An 8,177-nucleotide genomic window follows, 5' to 3' on the forward strand; every position below is an offset into this window, starting at 1 on the left:
GTGAAGGATAGATTTGAAGTTACACTATTATTCTCTGAATCTGTAGTAAAAAAATACGAACTACTAGCTTTAAACCTTATTGTCTCTAAAACTTTACATCTTACTGTAGTAGGATGTTACAGACCTCCATCAGCTAGTAAAGATGCCATTTCCTCGCTGATGCATGCGGTGACTTCTTTAAACTATAAGGAGCTTGTTCTTCTAGGAGATTTTAATATGAATTGGGTTCAGTCGGGGTCTGATAGTTTTAAATCAATTTGTGACACCCTGAACCTCTTTCAGTTAGTAGAGACACCTACTAGACCTAACTTAAAGGATCACAAAAAGTCCACATTACTTGATCTTATATTTACTAATGCTCCCCATAAATACTCTTTAGTCTCTGTATTTGCCAGTGATGTCAGTGATCACTGCGTCATTGCCACAGTCAGAGATACCAAACTACCTAAACATAAGCCACGTATTATCACGAGACGATGTTTGCGTCATTTTAATGAGCAAGGTTTTCTTTTTGATGTAGCACATTATAATTGGGATAGGATTTTTCTCATCCCTGACGTTGAGTCTGCCTGGAAATATTTTTATGATGGCTTTATATCGTCTGTCAATAAGCACGCCCCTTTTAAAAGATTTCGTGTCCAAGGTAGGGACAATCCTTGGTTTTCTGAAGCCCTATCTGCTCTTATCCGTGAGCGTGATGTTGCTTGGGCCAAAGCTAGACTAACTGACTCAAGCTCTGACTGGATCTGCTTTAGGCAGCTTCGAAATAGATGTACAGTTGCTGTCAGAAAAGCCAAGGCTGATTATTTTGCTGTTAACTCAAATAATCCTAAAAAATTTTGGCAGAATATAAAACTGTTAACAGGCCGTAAAAATATCTCTAGGTTTCCTTCGTGTATAAATACGGATTCTTCTAGTATCTCTGATAAAGAGCAAATGCTCAATTGTTTTAATAAGCATTTTGTTGCTTCCGGTTGTCTATTTAAATGTAAAAATACTACATGTCCTGATACAGATTTCATTAATGCAGAAAGTCGCTTTAAAAAGCAGGAGTTTAGATTTAAACAAATTACAAATTCAGATGTTTATAAAGCACTTAGATCATTAGACACAAATAAATCACCAGGTCCTGATTGTGTGGAACCTCTGTTTTTAAAATTAGCTGCAGATATTATTACTTCCCCTTTAACTTACATTTTTAATCTCTCATTAAATTCTGGTGTCGTTCCTGAAATCTGGAAATCAGCTTTTGTTGTTCCATTGTTAAAGGGAGGAGATTCTGCGGAATTAAACAATTATAGACCAATATCAAAGCTTTGTGTTTTAACAAAGATTTTAGAAAGTTGTATTAGCGAACAGTTAACTTGTTACTTGAATACAAACAAAGTGCTGTCTGTTAATCAATCTGGTTTTCGCAAAAAACATAGTACTACAACAGCTGTCCTGAAAGTTATGAATGATATTGTGGGATCAATTGATAATGGTGAATTTTGTGCCTCTCTTTTTATTGATTTATCAAAAGCTTTTGATACGGTGGATCACGAAATTTTGCTGCATAGGTTGAAAAGCGTTGGTCTATCAAGATCTGTTATCCTCTGGTTCAAAAATTATTTATGTAGAAGAACCCAACGTGTACAAATTGAATGTAATTTATCCGACTCACTGGAGACTGTTAAAGGTGTTCCCCAAGGATCTGTGCTGGGGCCTCTGTTATTCACTATTTATATAAACAGTCTCGATTATGACATTCAAGATGTTAACTTTCATTTTTACGCAGATGATACGATTATGTACTGTAGTGCTTCTTCTGGGCAGCAAGCCCTGTATAAACTTCAGTCTGCTTTTGATGTTATTCAGTCACGGTTCTCCAGTTTAAAACTTGTTTTGAATAGTGATAAAACCAAGTACATGGTATTCTCAGGTTCGAAAAAACTTGAAGGTAATTTAATTTCTCTACAGACCCCACAAGGTACCAAGATTGAATTAGTAAAAGTGTACAAATATCTTGGAATTATTGTTGATGATGCTCTATCTTTTGGTCCTCATATCACACAGCTGAAGAAAAAACTGAAAATTAAGCTTGGGTTTTATTTTAGGAACAAATTTTGTATGTCATTTGATGCAAGAAAGCAATTAGTTTCTGCCACTTTTTTATCTGTACTTGATTATGGCGATGTAGTGTACCAGTTTGCTCCATTATATCTTCTCTCTTCTTTAGATGCTGTTTACCATGGTGCTCTTAGATTTATATCTAACTGTAAATCTTCAACTCATCATTGCACCTTTTATAGTAGAGTGGGTTGGCCATCTTTGCCTAGTAGGAGAAAAATACACTGGTACTTAATCATCTACAAAGCCATCTTGGGGATGCTGCCCTCGTATCTTTCTTGTCTTCTTCAACAGAAATCTGTTACGAAATATTTCATACGCTCACAAAATTGTTTTAATTATTTTGTTCCATTTGCTAAATCCGAATTTGGTAAGAAAGCCTTTGTGTATGCAGCCCCGTTTGATTGGAATCACCTTCAATCGAAACTGAACTTTAAAAATTGGCTGTCTTTAGATCAATTTAAAACAGTTATCCGGCAAATGGAAGATGATGCAGTGAAATGTAATTGTTTTTAATTCTGTGTTTTTAATTCTGTATGTATGATGTAAATTTGTGATGAAACTATTTGTATTGCTGCCATTTTGGCCAGGTCACTCCTGTGAAAGAGATTTTTGATCTCAGTGAGTCTCTTCCTGGTTAAATAAGGGTTAAATAAAAATAAATAAAAAATATACACAGTTTTTATTTAAAAAAGAAAATGTGTAATATGTAAGTGTTTCCCATGACCAGCAGAAGAACATAAATGAGCCAGAGAAACATTATCATCAACATCAAACATCTACTTCCTCGTGACAGAGAGAAAAGACACGAATACCCTTCATATTAAGTTTCATTTGTCTCCATGTAAACTACAAAACACAAATTTGTGACAATGCTGACGTCATGCACATGTGTATTACGTGTTCAGTCTGCAGGCTCATAATGTTTCTTTACAAAGTGACATCGCCAACTACTGGCCTGGCAGCAGAAAACAGCTTTTTATTTGTTTTCACAGATCCATGTGAACGGGGATCATTTTGACAACATTGTTTGATGTATGCGAAAAACGCAAAGGAAAAACTTTTCCATTTTTAGTAAATTGTTGTTGTGTAAACATACCCTAAAATGTTTTAAAGGTGCCCTAGAACTAGTTTTAACAAGATGTAATATAAGTCTAAGGTGTCCCCTGAATGTGTCTGTGAAGTTTCAGCTCAAAATACCCCATAGATTTTTTTAAAATTAATTTTAACTGCCTATTTTCAGCCATAATTACATATGCACCGATTTAGCGCGCGGCCCCTTTAATTCTGGCGCTCCCTGCCCCCCACGAGCTCTCGACTGCCTTAAACAGCATTTAAACAAAGTTCACACAGCTAATATAACCCTCAAAATGGATCTTTACAAGATGTTCATCATGCATGCTGCATGCATTGCTTCGATTCCAGTGAGTATAGTATTTATTTGGATGTTTACATTTGATTCTGAATGAGTTTGAGGCTAACGGCTAATGCTACACTATTGGAGAGATTTATAAAGAATGAAGTTGTTTGTGAATTATACAGACTGCAAGTGTTTAAAAAATGAAAATAACGACGGCTCTTGTCTCCGTGAATACAGTAATAAACGATGGTAACTTTAACCACATTTAACAGTACATTAGCAACATGCTAACAAAACATTTAGAAAGACAATTTACAAATATCACTAAAAATATCATGTTATCATAGATCATGTCAGTTATTATTGCTCCATCTGCCATTTTTCGCTATTGCCTTGCTTACTTAACTAATCTGATGATTCAGCTGTGCACAGATCCAGACGTTCATGGCTGCCCTTGTCTAATGCCTTGAACATGAGCTGGCATATGCAAATATTGGGGGCGTGCATATTAATGATCCCGACTGTTACGTAACAGTCGGTGTTATGTTGAGGTTCGCCTGTTCTTCTGAGGTCTTTTAAACAAATGAGATTTATATAAAAAGGAGGAAACAATGGAGTTTGAGACTCACTGTATGTCATTTCCATGTACTGAGCTCTTGTTATTGAACTATGCCGAGGTAAATTCAATTTTTCATTCAATGGCACCTTTAAGCTCTGCCACTCTTGACCACTTCTAGAAGTAGTTGAAAACACATTTGACTGGACTACTTTCGTACATTCTTTAAACAGATGTGTTAAAAACAACACAACCTGGACCTGTACCATGATGGTAGTTGAACAAACTCAGGCTTATAGGATTAGTTTCGAGTTGACAAAACCAAACCACTCCAATCCGGCTTTGTTGGTACCATGATGCTGATCATCAACTATCTTTGTCAACTCAGGCTTTGATCCTGAGTCCATCGAGCGTGTGCACACCAATGAGTGACATCAGTGGTGAACAGCCAATCACATGCCTTGCAAAAGAGAGAAACTATGATTCACTTCTCGCGAGAGAGCCAGCGTGATTCGAAACTCTTTTGCTGAAGGTTAAGAGATTGAAGAAAATTTAAAAGTATTTAAACTCAGACAAAAATACTTGTCCATGAAAGATGATACCTAAAACCCAGGACTGGCGCAAACTAATATTAAAGCCAGCTAATCCGGCTTCATGGTACAGGAACCCTTAACAAACCTGTGTGTCTAGTTAAGGACAACACATTTTGTGTTACTTTTAACTCAACCATTGTGTTATTCTTCTAAACACAGGCAGAAAATATTTAACACACTAATGTGAGAGAGAGACCCACATGGAAAAAACCTATATAAACATATATGTTTCAATATAGGTTTTGATATAGGTTTTACATATATGTGACATATATAAAATTGGCCGTTTTCCTATATTATATGTACATATATGCACACATATATGTACACATATATGCACACATATATGTACACATATATGCACACATATATGTACACATATATGCACACATATATGCACACATATGTACACATATATATATATATATATATATATATATATATATATATATATATATATATATATACATATATGTACATATATGTACACATAATATAGGAAAACGGCCAATTTTATATATGTCACATATATGTAAAACCTATATCAAACCTATATTGAAACATATATGTTTATATAGGTTTTTTCCATGTGGGACCAATTTCACGTGTTCGTGTAGCGGTGTGTTTTCTGCGTTGTGTCGTAATCAAAGACAGACTGCGAAAAATCTTGCCATCAGGTCCTCACTTTATTCTGTATAACACAAATGGCAATATATGAGGACTTGTGCAGCATTCAAACAGCATGCGGCAACGCACAACGCTGAGAAAGAGAGATATTAAAAGTAACTTAAGTAAAGAAAAATAATCAACGAAACATCTGAATGTACATCACAGAGGGGTTTTGGATTACAATCATACAAATATATCATGTGAATTCAGCTGTTACATGAAACATGGCCTTAATTGAATCACCGCAAAAACTTTGTGCGACCTACCGCTGCGATGTCTCATGCAGACTGGGAAGCAGCAAAGTGCGTCAACACCCCAAGTCAGCATGGCGGCAGGAAACCCCAAATATGGTCATGGCAAGTGGAATCACAAAATAATTGTCTAAATACATAACTGCTACATTCGCACATACATAAGTTCTTGCATAATTTTTTTCGTTAATTCTTAGTTTTTGCCTTGATAATAGAAAATATGAGCTAGGCATCATGTATGACAGTCAAAAATGAGATATGAGCTACAAAATGACCAGATCCTGCCATTAGCTATATAGAAGACATATCTTGTATGTATAGGGCATATATATGGATATGAAGAAGCAATACAGGAGACCTATATTTCCTGTATATGCACATATATGCACCTCAATTTTGCCTATATGTGGCATATATACACATATATGCAGTATATATACGCATATATGCAGCATATATATAGCATATATGCAGTATATATGCGCATATATGCAGCATATATATAGCATATATGCAGTATATATGCGCATATATGCAGCATATATATTATCATATATGTGCATATATGCCGCATATATGTACATATACACTGCATATAGGTTTCATATATGCGCATATATCCACATATAGGTTCTTTCCATGTGGGAGAGAGAGAGACAGAGAGAGAAACAACACTGTGTCCAACACAACATGTGTTAACTATCATCCAATCACATTGCTGCTACGTCACTCCACAAGCCGTTAAGCAAGTTCACGCCTCTTTCTTCATCAGTGGATGACTTAACACACAAGTTTTAAAAACAACACAACCTGTGTTATATCCTTACACACCCGTGTGTCTAGTTAAGGACAACACATTTTGTGTTACTTTTAACTCAAACAGTGTGTACTTACACTGTAAAATAGTTTTTGAAGCTTTTTGAAGAATATGAAAGTGTGGTTTTGGCGGAACCACTTGGAAGGCGATCATTTGTTAATATAAAGCATATACATTTACATTTTTTTATCGAAAATGAGCGATCGTTTCGCTAGATAAGACCCTTATTCCTCATCTGGTATCATTTAAAGCCCTTTGAAGCTGCACTGAAACTGTAATTTTGACCTTCAACCGTTTGGAGGCCATTGAAGTCCACTATAAGGAGAATAATCCTGGAATGTTTTCATCAAAAACCTTAATTCATTTTCAACTGAAGAAAGACATGAACATCTTGGATGACATGGGGGTGAGTAAATTATTAGGAAAATTTTATTTGAAAGTGAACTAATCCTTTAAATTCTTACACATCAGTGTGTGAGTTTAGGGACAACACTCATTGTGTTAATTTTGACACATTCACTGAGTCAATGATTTTAACAGAGTAAATGTGTCAGGAAGGTGATCTGCTGTTAACAAGCAGAATCAGCAAAGAAAATCACAATTTTTAAGTCATCATAACTTTTTTTTTGTGTGTGTGTGTGTGTGTTTTAATTATAACAACCAGACCAGCAAAGAAAAAAGATGATCAGGGGCCTGTACCATGAAGCTGGATTAGCTGGCTAGCCAGGTAAATTTCAGATTAGTTTGCGCCAATCCTGGGTTTTAGGTACCATAAAAGTAACTTGATTTTTAGCGGTGTTCATCGCCATAGTAATTTACGCTCCACGGCTAACCTGCTCCGGGGCAGGTTATGTTCTGGGTTAGAGATTTCAAACTGAAATTGGACCAATCAGATGTAAGCTAATGACACTGACACACTCAACACAATAAAGTCACTCCCCCAGTTTCTCTTCCTCCAAATTAAAGGTCATTATATAGTAAAAACAAATATTTAACGATGAAATTGTCTGGTTTTAATGATAATACAATTTATATGATTTGTATAATTATATGATCAATATTTTTATATTAATCCATTACACACACGCAAGTTTAGTGTAACAGTAGTTATTAAGCACTTAATTTCAATGAATATTAATATATATATAGATCATATGTAATATAGGCCTAAACTTCACAACTTTCACTTGCACTGATAGAGAAAGATCATTTCTTTTATTTGTCCTCTTTCACAGACAAGTATTTTCCATTAGTGTAAATGCATTTAACTTCTTCATTTTCAGCGAAAGAGTTTTGAATCGTGCTGACTCTCTCGCGAGAAGTGAATCAGTTTATTTCTGTTGCAAGGCATGTGATTGGCTGTTCGCCACTGATGTCACTCATTCATGTGCACGTGCTCCACAAACTCAGGATCAAAGCCTGAGTTGACAGAGAAAGTTGATGATCAGCATCATGGTACCAACAAAGCCGGATTGGAGTGGTTTGGTTTTGTCAACTCGAAACTAATCCTATAACCCTGAGTTTGTTCATCCACCATCATGGTACAGGCCCCAGGTGGTGTTGGTTATGTTTTCACATAATCATTGTTTGATCTGAATCACTGAACTCATTTAGAGCCCAATCTCTGAGTTAGATTTACATTATTGATTACAGTAGCACTGTGATTCTACAGCAGAAGATCAGCTTTATCAATATAATCTGATTTAAAATAAAATAAAATAAAAAGCTCTTTCATTTAGAGACACAGACATCAAGAATCAGCCTGTAAATCTCAACAGTGGTGAGAATAATAAAGCATGTTGCAGTGCATTCTGGGAGCCAC

This window comes from Megalobrama amblycephala, linkage group LG7 (genome assembly GCF_018812025.1).
Source record: "Megalobrama amblycephala isolate DHTTF-2021 linkage group LG7, ASM1881202v1, whole genome shotgun sequence".
Taxonomy (NCBI): Eukaryota; Metazoa; Chordata; class Actinopteri; order Cypriniformes; family Xenocyprididae; genus Megalobrama; species Megalobrama amblycephala.